The following is a 20213-nucleotide window of genomic DNA, read 5'->3' as shown; positions in this document are numbered from 1 at the left end:
CTATGATTCTATTCTATGATTCTATTTCATGCCCTATGCTATTTCATGGGCTGCGGGTCACAGCAACTCGTGCACTTCTCTGAAACAGCACAGAGGTGACGGCGATGCCACTGCTGCTGCTCCACCGCATCCCACCGAAAGCGCCCTCATGTCCACATCACATCTCCAGCCTCCTGGCACAAGCACCCCAGCGGCACCTCAAAACACGCCAAAGCACAAGGGATGCCAGGACGGGCATGAATTTGGCTGTCCTGCCCTGGCAGCCCCAATGCGGGTGCTGGCTCCCACTGCTCAGAGCTGCTTATGTGCTTACAGGCAGAAACACGGGTAAGCAGCTTGCTCCATCAGAGCCTACGGAACCCCATCAGGAGAGCACCCAAGTGCCGGTTCCCCCCTTCCCCGGCCAGCACCCTCACCTCCAGCTGCGCTCCGCTGGGGTAAAATTCGAGCTACTTTCAGGCACTTCCATACTTTTCTCTTTCATGATGCTCTGCTTTGCTCAGAAGCCACCCGTGTGCCTCTGGCCACACATTACACTTCGGAAAAAGCCCAGCTGGATCAGCACCAGCCTGCCTTCAAGTCTGTCTCCTGCTGTAGGTTAAACATCAACCAACACAACCAGACCACCGTAAGGCTCCATACAGAAATTCTTACACCCTGGAGATGTAACCTTCATACAGGTACGGATCATGTAAATTCCCAAACTGGAATAAAGGACACGCCTGCGTTTGAGAAGGTAAGGAGGAATATAGACCATTCAAGCAGCAAAAATGTGATGTATAAACACCTGACACCTCTAAATCCTGCTTGCAAAAGTGCAGCAGGAACCGAGTTTCCCCAAAAGACCTCAGGACATTCATGCTTTTGAAAGCACTACCCAAAGGGACTATCCAGGAGAAAAAAAAAAAACACATTAACTCTGGCAAGCACAGTCTGGAGTATTAAGAAGTTTTTTACTTATAACCTATTCAGGTGTTACCTGTAACAACAACACAGGAAAATCCAATTGTAAGCACAATTTAAACTGACAGTTTAAAATTGCCTGGCCTTTACACACACGGTATTACAGTCACCAACCCCACGCTCCCCTCTGCCCTCAGGAAAAGGGAGCTTGATTCATCTTTCAACATTTCAAAAAGACCGACTGGTGATTCAGGTCCCAATACAGCAATTATCTGCACAAACAGTGTGCAGGTTTATAATACAGATCCAATCGGAGCTGTGGGGTTGGGGGAAAGGAGGGGTTCATAAGCTATTACTCACGAGAGCGTTTTGGCAAAGGCACACAAGATTCATAATTTGGCCTTATAAGACTCGCGGTTTATGGACATAAGCCTTAGTCAGAAGAACCGTCTGGGGTTAAATTAGCTCCCCTTATACATGAAAGGGAAAACATGATTAGCACAGTTTATTAAGTAGGGGATGTTTTCATCGATGAAAGATTTAATTGGGAACACATACATTTAAGGGGCATTAAATAAGACCCTTTATAAACATTAAATAAGCTTCTTCTGGCCAAAATGAGCATATATTTAATGTAGACACAAGCACAGTACAACACACCAAACCCCAGCTCCGACAAGAAACAAGTGCAGGTGGCTACATTTCAGCTGTACGGACACTTCAAATCAACCTGGGACCATCTCTGTCAAAAGGCACCTTATCTATGGAAAATATATTGATTTAGAAGATGGAGAAGTCCATTAGAGGTTTGGGACATTCAACTGTAGTTCATTAGTCAGTCTGAACACACAAGAGCTCTAATAGCTTGTATCCTGTGCACTAGGGAAATGTAACTAAAGAATAAACTTCCTGAGCAATTAATGGGTAATGATATAATTTGGTTAATCTCATTGGAAAGAAATCTAGAATTGAAAGAGGAAACAGGGGACATATTTCTCTAGAAACAACGAAAACAAACAGCAAAGGGTGCTACATAGCAGAGTCCCAGCTGGCACTCGCCGGAAGAGATCGGCTCCACCAGAGGAAAAGAAATCGCACTGATTTACATCAGCGTGAGAAGTGGCTCTCCGGCTGCAACACCACAACATCGGCATTTCTTAGCCGTCTCATGCTCCTGCAGCTCTTTACCAATTTAATGTTTCACTGACTTACAAATAAGGACCTAATAAAGTGCATACAAATGAAATACGTGGAAGTCTTGGGTGCAGGCAGGACAAAATCATTCACACGTGGCAGAGATTAGCACAAGTTATGCAGGTCATTTAACCCTCTGGAAGTTGCATTCCTTTAGATGTACACAATCAGAGCAGAAAAAAAAAAAAAAGGTTGTTCTGACACAGAAAACACTTTGCCGCATTGTACAGTGTAGGCTTTTAGTAAAAAATACAGCATAATTTGTCCAGATTTTCCCTTAAGTCAAATATTCTTAAAAATATAATATCTATTCCACTATGCAAGTCTCAGGAAATTCATTTTGGTGCAAAGGTAAAGCTTAACATTTTGATGCTAAACCCATACTCGAAGACTGGCCCTGCCAGCTTTAAAATTAAAGCACGCCACACGCTCAGCAAACACAAACTGCTGCACCCAATGCAGAACGAGAACCAACTCTTGTATTTTCTATTACTAATTTAATTTTTCCTATTAGTAATTTAAAGAGTGCCTTGAAAGGAGCAGGCTCTGGAATGTACTCACCACCTATCTTGCAACCTCTTCAGAGAAAGTCCACGGGGCTCGATTGCCTGGAGGAGGAGACACAAACCAAATAGGCTTTACATTACAGCTTTCTTCTAAGTGACAACCTTCCCACTTTTTGGCCTCCCCTGTAAAAACCCATTTTCCCAGTGAAAAAGAAATCAGAATTAATACAAGTATGCAAAAACACCGCTCCAGCCCTTACCCTACACTGAGAAACAACTTTGTTGCCTGCATTTGCATTTTATTATTTGTCCTGACGCAGAAAATAGCACCCATGTTGAAAAATGCAGATTTCTCTCGAATTCAGACAGCAAATTTTCCTGGCATTCAAAAATCTGCTGAAACCACCCTTCCTACTTCAAATCTTTTTTATAAAGCTCCTCTTTCAAAATAAGCAAGTATCAAGTTCAGATTCAGCAGGTTTGCTTGGCTTATTCATACCTCAAAATATTACTATGCCAAGATCTAAAAATAGGAGAAAAAGAAATAAAATATGAGAGAGCCAGTTTCAAGTTTTCTGGAGCCATTAAGCATTCCTCTGAAAGGTTAGGAATCACTTCTCTTTCTGCTGAGCATGCTTCTCGAGAAAGCAGAGTATAATAATTTGCATCCCTTCAGCATCTGCCAGCTGTGAAACCTGAGGGTTCATCAGAGCGTAAGGAGTCACAGACCAGAGCACCAGGAGCAGGCTCACCTGCTCCTGCGATTCTTAATCTCGCAAAATCTGTGGATTAGAAAATCGAAAACAAGTGACTCGCTCCGATTCCCGCTCTCCCAGAGAGCCGAGGCCAGGCACAGCTGGGAAATATTCATCGCCTCCAGCCCAACGCCTCCAGCCCCACCACACCAACTTCTTTCCTGCCAGACCCTTGTCCAACCCGGTAATCCCACAACTTCTGCAAACAAAATCCCACCAGGTTTGGGACCCGACTCCCAGGTGCCTCCAGCTCACCGCTAAGGCACACATTTGGTCTGCCCAATGCAAAAACCCAACCACAGAGATCCCAGACATTACCAAAGCATCTTGATAGTCTCCTTCAACACTTCACCATCCCTTGGTGTTTCTACAAGTAGGAGTTTCTTCCTTTCATGACACCATTCAAACTCCTTACCACTTGCCCAAACCCCCACAGACATGGGACAGAGGTTTCTCCCCTCGCAGCAGTCTTCCAGACACGGCAAAACCCTGTGCCAATCCTTCACTTCCTCTCCAGACCAAATACCTTACTCCTTCCCATCTTTCCTCTTGGGTCCTGTTCTTCAGATCCCCGCTGGCTTCTCTCATTTTCTCCACATCTTCCCCCAGCTGCAGTGCCCCACGCTGGCTCCAATACTCCAGCGATGCCAAAGCTCCAGGAGACACAACACAGGACACCGTGAGTCCCTGCTCCTGTTTATGGAAGACTGTGTCTGCTGTTGTTGAGGCAGGATGATGCTGGCAAAGTGGTGCGTGACCCACCATGATCCCAAGGCGTTTTTCAGCAGAGCCTCTCCAGCCACCCCCCAGTAGCCTGTACAGTCAACTCATTCACCAGCAATAACTGCAAGCCCATGTTAACACCTTCAGGTGTGAATGATGGACGCTCCAAGCTAATTTTCTGGTTTTGTCCAAATCTATTTGAAAATCTAATCCCTCCTCCCAAGGGCTTGTAACCTCCCCTACTTTGGTGCTACCTGTTGAGTCTGAACGAGTATTTTATCAAATGCATCAATCACAATGACCCAAGCCACAGGGTCCACCTCTGGAAATCCCCACCCAATACTTCTTCTAAGCTTGATGACGTACTGGAGCTAAGCCTGGAGCACGGTTAGCACGCCTACATTGCACCATCCATAAGGCAAAAATTTCACCCAAATTTCTTTTCCCTCGCTTCCTTCTGACAATATCAAAACAGTGCCAAAAACCTAACTAGGACTGAAGTACATCATATCATCTGCCTCTCCTTCTATCCACAAGGCCTATTACCCTGCTGTAGAAGGAAATGAGGATGTCTGACATGATTTGTTCCAGACTAATCCATGCTGACTGTTACTAAGAAGCACCCAGAAGATACCTAGGTGGGAAGTAATTTATTAACTTCCAGGAAAATACCATCATAAAAGTCTGACTTATTGTACTGCAGTTCCAACTCCTCCTTTTTAAAAAGTTTAGCACTATATTTTTTGCCTTTTCATTCTTATGGAAACCTCACAAATTCTCCACAAGTTTTCAGAAATAATCACCCAGAAGAAATTGAAAAGAACCCAAGTCAAGCAGCCAGCTGAAACCCAGCTCCTTCTACAAATCATGAGAGCAAAACAAGTGTCACGGAGGTGAGGTTGGGGCATCCCACCCTGCTGTGGGGTCAGCAGTCACCCCTTGCAGGTGCCCTCTCCCCTGGCCACTGGTGGTGCTGGTGACCAGCTTCTACTGAAGACCAACCCTGGCACATGTGTCCTCCCAACATCTGGGGGGTTGTTTTCAACACACCCTTCCCTAAGGCCCAGAGAACCTGGAAGAAAAAATAAAGAAAAAGAGACCACCCTTAAGCGAGTGGTCCCTAAATGGTTCTTCTTCTATTTTATCCTAGCACTTCCCTCATCAGTGCAGATATTAACTACATCAGTCTTCTGCTCATAGGAAGGAAGATCCAAGTCTCCATGAAATTTTCTATTACTCTTGAGATCCCTAGGCAGATGCTCACAAATGTTGCAACCTTGCAGCAACACCAGCATTTAAACAAGTCATTTTAACGTCAACATCTTTTTAGGAAGAAAACCTAGTATCCTCATTTTATACAGCGATGGATGTTACCTCTCCAAGCTGCCAACCCAACGAAACCTCATGGAAAGGCAAGGTAAGGATTGAACCCAGCCAATGGCACAATAGGAGACACAACCCAGAAGCTCTTCTGATTTCTATTCCGTGTTGGTGGTACAAAACTGTTGTGCCTTCCTCATTCAACAGACCTTACAGAATAGTGCAAGATTATTTCGTCATATTTATACGTTCAAAATAAATGGCATTTCCCAGTCCTTGGCTAGATTCTGGCATCCCAAAAGACTTTCTGGGGAAAATAATGGCGACGTAAATTCTTATAATCACATAAAACCTTTGCTCCAACCTGATGGAATAGAGGGTAACCGGACAGCACATGTTAATCTCTATGTTAACAGCACATGAAGTATTTAAATCCACTGCCAATTAAAAGTGAAGTATAATTGAATTAGCAGAAGCAACTTATGGCAGAAATTCAATTACGAAGCAGAATTAAAGGAAGAGATGTCAGTAACTTTTGGAGGCTGGGCAGGAAGAGGCGAGTGCATCAATCTACTATTTTCAGAGCTGCCAGCAAAAAGCTTAAGGAGGAGACTGATTCCAAAGAATCATTTGTAAAGATCCTCCTTATAAAAAGAGCTTCATTGGCAGACCGGAGAAACCAAGGTGACAAATGGGTTTTTGCAGATCACACTTTGATCTATCTGGAGGGGTAAAACTCCCTCCTGACGGTCACACATCACCCACCCCTGCCTCCCCCGCAGGCCCTGCAGCCCTGCCACATCCTGCAGCGTCCTCAGACCTGCCGTAGCTTGCACCAAAACCCTTGCAGACACCTTTCTTTTTCTTTTATCTTGTTTTCCAAAGTGATTTTAACCCCATTGCTTTCTTCGAGTCATAAACATTATATATTAAGTAGATTACCTTCTACGTGATGGAGAAGCCTCGAGTCTCGTGGGCACTTTTCTTCCTTTAATGGCCACTATTTTACCCTGCCCTGTTCTAGCCTCCATTTGTTACCCTTTGGCTGATACTATCCTTGATCAATGTCGATGCTGATTACCGATAAGGCCCTCCCACACCTCCAAGGTTCAGCTTTCATAACTGCATTAAGACAAATCGATACTGTTATTAATGTTGCTACGTTTGTGGATGGTGTGACCTGCCTGCAAACACCGCATGGCAGCCGTGGAGATAAATCCCAGCGTTACATGAAGTCTCTGCTCTCCCTTATTTGCAAGTTATTTTTCAACTAGATTCTGCTATTTTATAAAAATGTGTTATTTTTTTTTTCCTTTTTCCTTGCAAATGCAAACTGGTGAGGGCTTGTAGGACGGACAATTTTGCGGTCCCCTTTACACGTGGGTAGCAATAGTCCATGGACAGCCAAGAAACTAATTGTCCCATCACTTGCTATGCAGTTGGGCTAGATCCTCATTGTAGGTCCCTTCCAACTGAACTATTCTATTCTACTCTAATTTTCCTCCAGCCCCCCAGCCGGCCAGCTCGTCACCCACCACTGCACCCCAGCTTTGGCTGTTGCACTTCTACACATGCTTGTGGATGCATCCAGACTGCATATGCAGTTGTGCCAGCACTCGTGCCGGGGAGCAAACTGCTGTGGAGTGTGTCCACCCAGCCCTTCCTCCATGGCACAGTCTCTTCCCACTCACCTCTCGCCCCCTTTCTCCTCCTCACCTCACACCAGGCCCGTAAACCACCATGCTTGGAGCCTACCCAGCAGCTCTGAAACTCCCGGAGGACTCTGTCCTCCAGGCTTGTTTTGTTTAAGGCCCTTACATCCCCAAAGCGGCATCGGTCAGTTCACCCTGTCCATCAAAAGACTGTCACCACCCAAACTCATTGCCAAAGTCCCCGGGATCACCATCCGATTACCGCTCGGCACGATTCAGAGAGCCCAGATGCCACCACAGCCCTGCTCAGGCTCTTTCCCTCAGCTCCCGAACAGGTTTTCCAGCCCATACTGAGCTCCAGGGTGCTACAACTACAGATTTAGATGGTGGCTAATGTAAAAGCTAATTCAAGTGTTCTCCTCAATACCCTGCTCTGGCTGTGGTGCAGAAGCTCCTCAGGCAGTGCATCCCCTGACGGCTGGTACTGCTGAGGGAGGTTTCTGTTGTGTCAACAGACTAAACTGCTGTCCCTCCTCTCTCTGCCTTGGATAACTAGTGGCACCTCTCCCACTACCATTTCACCTAAGCGATGGGCTTGCCACACCCCGCAAAATTATAATCCAACCACGGCAATGGGAAACTGATGTACGGAGACCCTGCAGCCTCCCCAGGAACATCTCAGGAGGCGTATGGTTAAATCAGAGATTGAATGTCGCTCCCTCCAGCCCCAGGTCATCAGCTGAGACACAAGTGCATCGGCTCTGGTAGCAGACAGGAGATAAGCCCTATCTATGCCTGCTTCCAGCTGTCACCACCACCATAACAACAGCGAATCTCAACTTGAACGCATCAAGCTGGACATATGCACCAAGATGGTCACACAGCCCAAAAACGCTCAGTGAAAGTTGCCGGCAGCCACCATAGTGAATCGCCACTTCTCAGAGGGGAGACTGTAAGCAGAGGGCTGCCAGGGCATGAAGGAAACACTGAGCACCAACAGTATCAGGAAACAGCAACAGAGAGGAGTTCAAAACACCCCTCGGAGGCCGTGTTTGCTTAGTTGGAGCATCTCCTGCACCTACTGATCAAACAAACCTGAGCTCCCAAGCTACTTTGATTTCTCATGCCGTAAAGCAGCCTGCATTTTCAGAAGGTGTCCAACTCCTGCCAGCTCTCTGCCTTCAGGCTTTCTCCCTCTGCAGTTTATTTGGACAATTTTCAAACACAAATTTTTCCAGCCGGTACCTACACCTGCTCACGAAGCCACCCTGACACTGCTTGGTGAATTTAACCTGTAAGAGTGAGGTGAAAAGCAAAGCCAGGTCCACCTCTCAGCAGAGAAGACAGAACAAAGCATGATGGATGTTGTACCATTAAAAAAACCCCACAAAACAAAACAGGGAGAATGGGGCTGCTGGGTGTCGTGAAGATGGTGGTGGAATGTCTGCCTCAGCAGAAGGTTGTTTTCCTTCCGTTTCCCTTGGCACTCAGGTCTATCAGGTAAGTCAACAAGTCCTAAAAGCTCGACAAGATGTTTGCCTGGGTCCTTAAATGTAAACTCTCCAAGTGAGTAAGAGACCTACGTCTCTGTCTGGAAGACTGTTTGTGACTTGTGCTCCTACCCAAGCAGGAACATCATGCCTGAGCAGAGAGACGTCAGAGTTGGGTTCACAGGAGTCACAGAAATCCTACCAAATGAACGCATCTACCCCTTTGGTTTTTTACTGTGGAATTTTAGGAAACACTGCGCACATCTGCACTGCACGTCTGCCGTGCTGGAGCTCTCTTTACAGCACAGAAACGCTTGGAGTACAATCCAAAAAGCTTGGACCTAAATTGGCAGAAGGTTAGATCTACAGTGAATAACTGTTGTTCCACATCTCCAAAAAACCCCACTCTGAGCATCCCCAAAGGTTTATTTATTGAACACATCTGCAACAGAGCGGTTAAACCATTGACTGAAGAACAGCCTGAAGTGTGGGTACAAGAGCCTTATCTCTGGCTGATGCTACCGTAACACAAACAGTTATCCCTGCCAGATTCGGGGTTAAAACAGGGAAAGCAACAGAAACCGAAAGAAGCCCGTGCAAAGGAGAAACGGGCACGCCAACAAGGCCTGTCATGAAATACATCCTGGGCTACACTGCCGCAGATTCATCTCGCTGGAGGCAGAGGCAATTCCCCAGGCTTCGGAGAACTTTTGCTCACTTCATGTCAAAGCTGCAGATTGTATTTCTGCTTTACAACGTCGGTTTTGGCTCCAGCCCCTCCTGCTAACAAGACCCTCCCACCAGTTGGCCAATAACCATTGGCCATGGAGGATGACCATGCCGTGATGCTCCGCTTCAGAGGGGTGCGGGAAGCTGTACAAACATCTCCTCTGCCCGGTTCAATCAGTAATTAACATCCGCAGTCCTTAGCACAGTTTTACACAAGCAAAGCTATTTGGCCTATTAAACACACCCCAAACTTGGGTTCCATAAAAGCAACCAAAAGGAAACCACAACAGGGTAAGGATTTTACAAATTCAAGGGTAAGCAAAGGCTTTTTCAGGACAGCACTAGGGCTGAGACTAGAAGCCAAGCTGGGTGAGCTGATGTTATCAGAGAACTGATCGCCGGAGCAAACTGCATAAGCCCAAGTACTGCACTAAAATCCCCTAGAAGTTGCGCACGCATGAAAGAAGGAAAGGAAAGTATGGAAATTCAAAGACTCTGCCAACTAAATGCATTACCTTTTATTTAATCTAATCTAAAGTGTCAGAAAGAGATGGATTATTCTCACTTAAATATTTTTCCCTTACTGAATCGCAGGGTTGTTTTGGTGTTTTGGTTTTGGTTTTTTTCTTTTTTTTTTTCCAAAAAGACTGCAGACAAATGCCACATACTGCCTGGTCTGACTTGCACACATGCGATCAGCCTACAGTTAAAAAAAGGGATACAGGCAGCTGGGGACAGGACAGTACCAGTTATTTACTCTCTTTCCTCTTTTAAACTTTTTTTCCAATACAATTAACTAAATCATGTCATTACACATTCCTTGTCCAGGAAGTTTCTCTCTTCCCCTTTTTTAGCCTCCTTTTCAGTTGCATTTCCCTGCTTCACAGGATGCTCTAAACTAAACATTACGCGCAAGTTACACGATAAAGATTTGGGAGGAATGGAGTGAATAAGGAAGGTCATGGGAAGGGAGGTACCTGCTAAAATAAGATTTGCTAAGCGGCTACGCGGGACACACTGTCGACTGCCTTTTATCGAAGGAGATCGCAAATTTTTATCAGCTAAAGTATCAGCTGGAGCAACGTAACAGAGCAGTAGTTGAAATAGTTCAAAAAAAATTTCCAAGGACTGAATGAAGCCTGAATTTATTCAAAAACCAAATTACAGTGATAAATGCTGTTATGGCACAGCCAAGGTGCCTCATATAACCTTAGCCCTCTCTGCATATTGAGGCTCTTTTACGCTACATAAAACCACACTCCAGCTACAGAATATGCAGCTGCGTTTAAATTGAGTTTATCACAAACTAGTGCTCCCGGGCAGATCATTTATTCATTTAAAAAAATTTACACATTCTCATCTTTATAATTACAAGGGGAAAACCACCTTGAAAGCAAAGCAAAAACCAGATGCACCGGTGTCTTGTTAACCTCCAGAGAGCTGGAAAAGCAACGTTAAGAGCAAAACTTCCTGCACACATCCATCACAGCTTTAGAGGCTGTAAAATATCAACCTCAGGTGACAAAAGTTTGTTCCAGGAGGCTGATGGTCTTCCCTGCTGTGCCAGGACAGGCTGCCGCTTGCCCGCAGGCAGCCCTCCTGCACAGAATGATAGAATTGTCTAGGTTGGAAGGGACCTTTCAGATCATCAAGTCCAACCATCACTAACTCTGACAAAAAACATCCCTAAACCATGCTCCCCCAGCACCATGTCTACCCGTCTTTTAAATACCTCCAGGGATGGTGATTCCGCCACTTCCCTGGGCAGCCTCTTCCAATGTTTGATAACACCTCAGTGAAGAAATTCTTCCTAATATTCAATCTAAACCTCCCCTGGCACAAACTCGAGGCTGTTCCCTCTTGTCCTATCGCTTCCAAAGCTTACCTTGGCACGGGCTGTCCCAGCACAAGGGGGGGACGTGGAGATGGGGTTCAGCCAGCAGCAGGGCTGTCTGAAACACAGCCGGGTGAACCCCTCCTCGGCAGCGATGGAGACACTTGGGGTGACAGCGCTGGAAGTCCCCTCCTCTTTATACTGGGCGGGAGCCATGACCTACGTGAAACCAGGTACCTGGAGAAGTCTGACTGGTCTACACTTGAAGTCTACTGACTTGAAGTCTACACCTTGGGATCTGTCACTGTTGCTACTCTGGTTAGGGATTTTTCCCTCTCCGTCCACTGCTGACTGACGTTAAGAAATAGATTTAAATGGAGGCCGATAGCGGGAAGCAGGATCCTGGCATCTCCATGGCTTGGCGTGGACACCAGGGCGAGCTGGGGGAGGAGAGGAGATAAGTGGTGGCAAATGGCCACCCTGCAAACCCTGTGTCACAGCAGCCACGGGCTCCGGCCAGAGCCGCAGAACCTGGCACGGCGATGTCACAGACAGAGGTGGCAGCAGTGGCACCTGCGGCACCGCTCTGCCCCACCACCCACATCTTCCTCGGGTCAGAGTCCACCCAAACACCAGGCACGAGACAACGACTGTGCTCGCATGGGAAGCAGGAGGCACAACTCTACACCCTTCCTCCTGATATTTAAAAAGCCACTGACGGTTTGTCTTTCTGTCTAATGACTGTTAGACATTAGTCTAACTGTCTAATGACTGTTAGACCAGGAGCCATGCTCGCTGCAAGCCCCTGAGCAGGCATTAATATTCAATACTCAGCCCAGCCTTTTGCATGCGTACAGCTCAAGAATATTAAAACTACCCCCAAAATGTTTCTTGCAATGCAGAGCATTTTTGTTAGAAACAAAAAAAATGCTCCCTACCAAGCATAAAAAGCCATTAAGCCCATTAACGAGGCATACAAAACCCCAGCGCCGGCAGTGGGCACCAAGCATCTGAAAACAAAGCTTGGCACCAAGATGCAGCTAACTTGAAATGTTCCAACACAAATGGGACTAACGAACACCTGGCTGTGAAGCTCTCGGTCCCCAGAAGACGATGGCTAAGCCAACTGAAGATCCTTGAACCTGTCCTGCAACAAATCAGAGCTCTGGAAATGTCCAGCAAGGGCACCTTCACTTCCAAACCACGCCTTCCGAGTTACACCCATAAAAATGAGCACTCGGCAAATTCACTTGTTGCTGGTGCTATTGGTTCGTAACAGCTTGCGTCACTTAAGGGACAAGACTTCTGGAAAGCTGCAGCACACACCTTGCGAACAGCTTGCCAACAGTCCCCGTCAGGGGCCGTGAAAGGCACGGGCAAACACCAGGAGATCCAAGAGAGGAGAAATGGCAGCCGGTGCGGCTGAGAAGCTCAGATCTGGCAAAACCCCGCATGCAGCAGGTCATTTTGTCAGAAGAGAGAGCCCCTCTGTCGATGAGCACAGCAATTCCTTTGGTTCTCTGCTCTGCAGGATCCAGCGGTACCTCGGCAGGCATCAGTGATGGGATTTTCTTCTGCAAAGACTCCTCTCTTCCTCCCGGCTGGGTAGGGAGACGTTCCTGGAGTCACAGATTCCTCCTCCTGCAACCACAGGCTGCTTTGGAGGGCCGTTCACGATCTGAACAGGACAAGACAGACTCGTTGCTTCTTCATGAAGTGCCACCAGGGTCAGGAGGTTTCCCATGGGGGCAAGCCTAGCTGGGCCAGTCAGCCTGCAGGTTCAGGACATCCTTAAGGAGATCAGAGAGGAGGGCTAGAGGATTAATTAGAAAATGAAGGATTGTGTTCCCTCACTTTGCATATCTCCTGAGAAAAATATGGCTCTTAGTAACAGAGCTTTAGGGCCAGTTTTAGGAACAAATGCCATTTTAAGAAGCATGACACGAGCAGAACAGAAAATTGTGGCTGGAGTCTACAGAGCCCATTCTCATTTGCTTTCAGATCATTACCAGAGCTCCAATTACCCTCAGCTGGAATGAAACCCAATTTCCATTTAAAAAAAAGAAAGTAAAAAAATAAAAAAAATCTTCTGATACATCTCCTGACAATCCCAGAAAAGCCCCTGACTGGCCCAGGCAGAGCTGCTGCTCCTGGGACAAGCATGGAGGAGCGCAGCACCCCAGGGCTCAAGCTGTGCTCCCCAGGGGCACAGGCACACGAGAAGTGACCCAAATCCTGTCCTGACAACGGGCCACAGCCATCACTGAGAGCACAACACCCAGCAAACCCCATGAGCTGCCAACAGCAAGGTGGACAACTGAAAGGAAAAGGTCTCCCACAACTGATTTCAGTGGGTTTGCTCCTCATCAAACCTAAGCCAAGGAGAATCATTTGCCATGGGATTTGGGGGAATCAGGCTCCTTACACCAGGGACAGGCTTGGCCTGCCACCCTCCACTGGCCGTAACCATCCAGGCTCCACTGCACCGAGCCAGGACAGAGGTTGGACACAGGCACATGCTCGTTCCCATTTAAATGGTTCTGGCTTTCGGAGATGTCAAGTCTCAAAAGGTGACTGTCAAGTACCCGCATTTCCAACCCCCTTTTTATCTTGTGTAAGTGCCTCCTTTAATGAACTCTTACACACAGGAGCACCCATTTTATGGAAAGCCCCCCAGAATCCCTCTGAAGCCAAGCTGACATACATGAGCTCAAGAGCAATAAAACTCAGCCCAGCAAAACTCAAAGTAGCATCTAATTATAGAGGGCCTTTTACGCTTTCTTCTCCCCTCTCCTCCATACAGCAACTGCAGCTCTCTTGGTATAAGAGCTTCAGGACGACAGACACCTGAGGACACAGGGAGAGGGAATTAAGAGAGAGGTGACATGAGACAGAAAAGTATTGACCATCGAAGAAAAAACTCAAATTGGAACCTGGAAGGAACAGCAGAAGTCCTGGTTTGTTCCCGGATGGTGCTTTGACCACTCTGTGGAGAGGACTACAAGAGGTCAATGCCTACCAGCCAGGCAGCTCCTGCCAAGCCCATGTTCCCAAGCCCAAGATTCAACCTGCTGCCTTCCCTTCAGCTCCGGCGAAGGCGATACAGCGTTTTTCAAGCGTCTTCTAACATATTTTATGGATGTTGCTTCTAGGCCCTTTCCTAAGCGCCGCAAAGTACACTTGCTTCCTTTTGAACCCGCATTTCATAATTAAAGTCAGCGCTGATGGTTATGTATCCGCGAGGTCCTCCCTTGAAACTCCCACTCCCCTCTCACGCGCAAGCAGGTGTCACCGACCAGCCCCAAATTGTCCTCCAAAGAAAAGTCTGCGTTAAGTTTTAAGAAAGACAAAGCGACATCTTTGGAGAAACACCATTCACCTGCTAAAAAAAAAAAAAAAAAAAAAAAAAAGAAAAGAAAAGAAAAGAAAAAAAAAGCACTTCACTAAAGAGAAAAAGGAAAGGATGCCCGGCAAATGCTAACCGGCTTTGACGGCGGCTATCTGCAGCACGACCAGAAGCAGCGAGCTTTCTCCCCTCGCACCACAGGCGAGCTGCCAAGAACAGAGCATCCTGTGCACAATGCCCTTTAGAAAGCGGGGGGGGGAAGAAACCTGAAGAAAAAAGAAATAAATAAATCCTGCTACCTCTGAGGGAGGAAAAGCATCCCTTCTGCACGGAAACCCAGGCTGTGTGGCGCAGAGGTGAATGAGAAGCAGGACGAGGAAGGCTTGCAGCACGCCCACGCTGGCTCCCGGCCCCCCAAAGGCATTTCTTTTCCTCCCTCCTCCCACCGCCGCCACCCCCGCCGATTCTAAAATGACTGGCATCAGCCACGTGCCAACATTCAGGCATCAGCAAGATGTATTTTCTTGTCCCGCGCCTGAGCTATACTGTTCATCACATGCTTGTATTTTCAAGAAATTACAAGAATTTGGGGATTGCGCACCAGAAGACACACACACGTGCGCGATCCCTCTCCCCAGGGCACTCAACGTGAGACGCTCCTTGCGCTTCCCCTGGTGGGAAGCGCGTTCCCGATGCTGGCACGCTGCATGGTTGGGGAATCAAAAACAAACCCCTCTGCCACTCTGACTAGTCCGTCGGTTAATTCGTTACGATAAGCCCATTGTCCAAAACAAAACCATAAATTTAATTGCTAAACCAGCTGCCCAAGTTTCGCCGTTGCTCTTGGCAAGTGCGTCAGGATCTCAGCACACCTCATTTTCAGCAAGCACCTCCGTAGGTGCGAGCCGTGCCGTCCACCCTTGGAAGTCTCCAGGTGTCCCTGTCACCCAGATCCCGTGCTTTCCAACCCAAGTGGATATTTAAAGGGATACCATCAGCTCAGAACGCCTCTCTGAATACACTCAGATTACGGCAGTCGAAATACTAGCAAGGAAACTTGTTTTTCCCAGTTGTTGAACACGCATTTATCCAGCTGCACCCTCTCCCTTTTAGGCAGCCTGATCTCCCTTGAAAAGAGAAGGCAGAAAAAGAAAATAAGGTTAAAACATATTTGTAGACGTCACCAAAAAAGATGGCAGAAGGTCTCAAAGGCTTGTGCATGAACTGTATGTAACTATAGCTACATCTAACTTTTGTCGCTGGGTTTTTTTTGCCCCACCAGCCAGATTTGAGATAGATTGTGTCGCTTGATACAGGCTGTTCGATCATTGGGAAACATGCGGAATGCAAGAGGAGGGAAAAGGTGACCAGGTTGTAGCGGGCGTCTTCTGCAGGGAATGCTGCTGGCGTGGGTTTCCAGGGAGAGTTCCTTAAACTACTTGCTGCTTTCTTTGACTTTAAAAAGATACACACCTACAGGACAAGAAACATTGAAATAGCCAAAGTACCACCACTGCTATCTCTTCCGCCCTGGTAATTCTCAGGTATCTACAAACCTACTGTGCAAATTATATGCAGCATTTCTTAATAATAATAAAGGCTCATTTCATGCGGTGCTATCCAGAAGAACCACAACATTTCTTAGATTACGAGGTGGATCCGCTCCCCCACACACACACACCTCCAGCTCCTGCCTTCTAATTCCAGCGCAATCAGTGCAGGAGAATGCATAATTCATCCCGCAGCCGATCCTATGGGTCTCCCAGTCATTAAGCAACATGACACCGAACTTCCAGAAAGGTCACATTTCCAGGAGGTTCAGCTGAAGAATGTTCTCTCCATTGCAAGACTCAGGGAGGTAAGGTAAGGAGCTCCTTCATGGAGTGTTTGCCCCCATTGTTTAAGGATCCACAATTAATTTGCTATTGGATCGTGACAATAGGCAGGAGATATTTACCTGGGGAAGTCAAGAAATGCAGAAATCAATGGGTTAATTAGCAGGTTAGCAAAACATAACCGACTGGAGAAAGCTTTTATAGAGCAAAGGGGTGATGAAGTGAAGATAATTGTTTGCATTTGTTATACTCTCAGGATGGGAGAGGATTATTGGAACAACGGAAATTTCAGGCATTGATTTAAAACATTTTCTGCTCATTAAAGCTAAACCCCAACAATTTTGCAAGAGCAAATCCTTCCACGATCCAAGGGTAGGTTCCCACACACTACAGTAATACGGTCAACATGAGCTAAGATAAATCACCTCTTGCCAAAAGAAATTTAACTTCGGCCTGAGTTAAGCTCCATGAAGATGCTGAAGTTGGACCCAAACTGTTTCCTAATACAGACAACGAACAAAGAAACTGATTCCACACACAGACATTGTGGGAAGCATCCTAGGAACATGAGGAAAAAAACATTTAAAAAAAAAAATAAAAATCTGTTTTTCTTCCATTCACTGGAAAACATATTGCATTTGTTACTGAACCTGACCTAAAAGTCATGCTTGAAGAAAGCATGATCTTTGGAAAAGTGCGAGATCCCCTTCCCATGAGTATCAGTGCATCTTGCGTACGCAGACAGCGCTGCCTCATTCCTTACAGACTCACACCACTAACAGCAAGGAAAAAAAACCTAACAATATAGAATCTTAATTCAGATTGCCCCCTTGGTCAATCAGCATTCTTGTCTCACTCACGTCAAAGTAATCAACGCTCAAAAGAATATTGTCTTACTTGGAAAAAAAAAAAAAAAGTATTTTTAATTGTAACCATTTCTAATTTTTTTTTTTTTTTTGCAGAGTTATAATCAAGTGTAATGGTGCTTAGGCTACAAACTAACCTCCACCGCTAGCTCCCAACAACTGGCCCGTGTTATTGCCGTTGCCCATGAGCTCGGGTGGCAGAAGGAGGCACCCCGGTGCCAGCCGTGACACGGAGCGAGCAGAGCATCGCCTGCACCCACCCAGCGACAGCCTCCTTCCGTAACTCGGACGGTTTGTCTACACTTACCCAAGTTCCTGCCGGTGCAGGCATCCAGCTGCAAAAGCAAACCCCACTCCCGCAGACTCTTCTCACCATTGCGATTCCCCGAACAGACTAAACCATGCCAACAAAAAGCTCTTTTTTTGCCAGCATAGCTGACGCCTCGGCAGAGCTGCTGCCAGCCTTGCGACAGCCACTCTACAGCGGCACACGTTTTTTTCCCCCCCTCCCAGTTTCCTACACTTCCACCTCTACACAGAGAAACCCTAAATTTAAGGCAAGAAACAAAGAAAACCAGAAAATAGGTGTCAGGAAGAGGTGACGCGTGCCCTGCGAGCTGGCCAGCATCTCCCCACCTAACCTGAGGGAAGATGCGGGGAGATCATCTGCCTTTTTCCCTGAGCCTCACCACCCCAGATGAAATCAAACATACGCAGTCGTAAGATCCTTTCTCCTGGATTGAAGGGCTCCCGATCCAAGCACCTGAGAAGAGTCGAAGCACTGGGAGCGAGGTGGATATTTCACCCGGGAGCAGGCAGAGCCCCACGCGGCTCTGCCCCACGCGGCACCCCCTCTATGGCTCTGCTCCCCAGCCAGCGCCCGATGATGCTGGGGGGACCCCACACAGGACGGCGTTACTGTGGGACGCTGAAATAACCCCCCCTGGTCTTTGCTGGAGTTTCATCTCGGGCAAGAAAAGCTTTTGAACCCGAAACCACGACAAATGGCTCCTATTGGGAAAACAGCGGAATATTCTGGGGAGGGAGTAACTGATTCCTCCTTTCTCCCCCCTCCCCCCCCCGAGAAAATTTGATCTCCCTACCAGATTTTCACTTGTGAATGGGATTACAGGATAAAGCTCAATTCCAGTGCTCGCCTATAAGTATTCCTGGGAAATAAAGGTATAAATTACCCAGCTGCGAGCCAGGGACACAGACCTACCGAACACCCAGCTGTTCTTCTCAGCAAATCTTTCATTCCAGATGATGCATTACGCGACCTTTTCCCAAACCGAGCAGAAACTTATTTGCATGGAGACTTACTTGTAAACACTCTTGCCTTGTTTTATTCCCGATTTCTTGAGATTCTCAGTACCCCGGTGGCTACTGCGTGCCGGAGCCCTGCGCTCCGGCGGGTCCACCCGGCAGCCCCGATGCAAACCAAGGCTGGCAGATGCCTTCGCTGCCACGACCTCCCGGGAGCAGGGTGTCCCCCTTTGCCCCGGGTTCAGGGGACAGGGGTGACCTCGGCCACGGCCATCCGGCCTCCGGCACGACCGCAGCCATCTCCCAGGGGAGGAGGCAGCCAAAAAAGCCTACTCACCAGAGGCAAAGGCCAGCATTTTATTTTTCTTTCTTTTTTTCTCTTTTTTTTTTTTGGAGGCCGTTTGGGAAGGTGGCAAATAGGAAGTCCGGATCTGAAGGAGCTGACTCAAAGCGCCCTGCAACGTTCATGCGGCGGGAACTTCGCCGGGTAAACCATTAACCACCATAAAGCAGAGCTGCGTAACTCCCCTCACCGCCAGCCGAGACCCGCACACGCCCCGCACACACACGCGAGCCCCATGCGGACGGGTGCCCGCACGTATAGATACCTACGGCTTTGCAAACATATACAGATACAGAGAGAGAAATGCGCAGAAATACGCCCAGATGTGTTTTTTCCGAGGGCAGGGGAAGGCGCTGGTACTCCCCCCTGCTTGGGGCGAGGCGGGCGCTGCCACCGCAGCCCCGCGGCCGCGGGAACGGCTCCTCCGCATCCCCCGACGGCTCCGCTCCGCGCCCCGCGGAGGGGCGGAAAAGAGGTGCCCGGACACCTCCGCCGGGATCTTTCCAACCCTCCCTCCCCCAAAATCCCCCCCAAAAAAGCCGGAATCCCCACACACACACACACACAAACTCCGCTTTCCTCCAGTCCCCGCGGAAGGAGAGCGCAGCGCGGTTTTCCCGCAGCCCCGCCGAAGTTTCCGCGGGTGGGAGGCGGCAGCGGGGCAGCCCCCGGCCCCTTACCCGGCTGGCGGAGGGGGGGTCCCGCGGCGGCCTGGCACCGGCTGCGCGGCGGTTGCGCGGCGGCTTCCTGGGAGCTACAACTCCGCGGCGGCGCCCGGGCGAGCCGCGCTCCTGCGGAGCGGCGGCGAGCGGGGAGGAAAAGAGGAAATGAGCGGGAGGCGCATTGGAGGGAGGGGGAGGAAGGAGCCGTCGCCGAGGGACCGGGGAGAGCGAGGGACGGGAGCTCAACTTCCCCGGCGGGGCAGCAGGGAGGCGGGGGGGGGAGGCGGAGCGCCGCGCCGCGCACCGCGCCGCTGCTCCGCGGCCTGTGCAGCGCCCGGCCCCGCGCAGGGGCGGCCCGCCCGCCACCGCCGCCGGCGGCGCTCCCGCCGAGACGGGCCACTTGGTATCGCCCTGCCCGCCTCCCCGGGCCGCCGCCGCCGGGCAGGAAGAGCGGGGCTGGCGGGGCAGCGCGGAGAGGCTGCTCCGCGGGGCTCCGCGCCCGCGGGGGAAACGGGGTGGGGGTTGAGACCGCACCGCCGGCGCTCGCTGCCGGCCTGGCCGGCAACACGGGCGTGGGCACGGGGAAAGTTTGCGTTTTTCGGGCGTTTTTTCTTCTTTTTTTTTTTTTCTTTTTTTCTTCCTTCCCCCCCCTTTTTTTCTCTTCCTCCCCCCTTTCCTCCCCCTTTTTCTTCCCCCCCCTTTTTCTTCCTCCCCTTTTTCTTTCCCCCCCTTTTTCTTTCCCCTCCTTTTTCTTCCCCCTCCTTTTTCTTTCCCCTCCTTTTTCTTTTC

At 48.7% G+C, this 20213-nt stretch overlaps 1 protein-coding gene across 9 annotated transcripts in view; it reads right to left on the bottom strand.

The window, feature by feature from the left end:
* The window catches only part of HPCAL1 (hippocalcin like 1), an 86021-nt gene that overhangs the window by 48305 nt on the left and 17503 nt on the right, over positions 1 to 20213 (bottom strand). Inside the window, exons 1-2 of one of the 9 annotated variants that reach the window (XM_074581829.1) lie at positions 19443 to 19776; positions 2659 to 2705 (exon numbers count right to left, since the gene is read on the bottom strand). The gene's annotated coding sequence lies outside the window, so the exon portion shown is untranslated. Of the gene's footprint in view, positions 1 to 2658; positions 2706 to 14751; positions 14869 to 17460; positions 17797 to 17866; positions 18144 to 18476; positions 18979 to 19031; positions 19207 to 19442; positions 19777 to 20213 lie in introns of those variants that run through there. The other 8 variants (XM_074581838.1, XM_074581837.1, XM_074581835.1 and 5 more) reach the window with 8 other exon arrangements.

Source organism: Larus michahellis, chromosome 3 (genome assembly GCF_964199755.1).
Source record: "Larus michahellis chromosome 3, bLarMic1.1, whole genome shotgun sequence".
Taxonomy (NCBI): domain Eukaryota; kingdom Metazoa; phylum Chordata; class Aves; order Charadriiformes; family Laridae; genus Larus; species Larus michahellis.
Note: the sequence above shows the minus strand (reverse complement) of the source record. Positions and strands in the feature narration are given on the sequence as shown.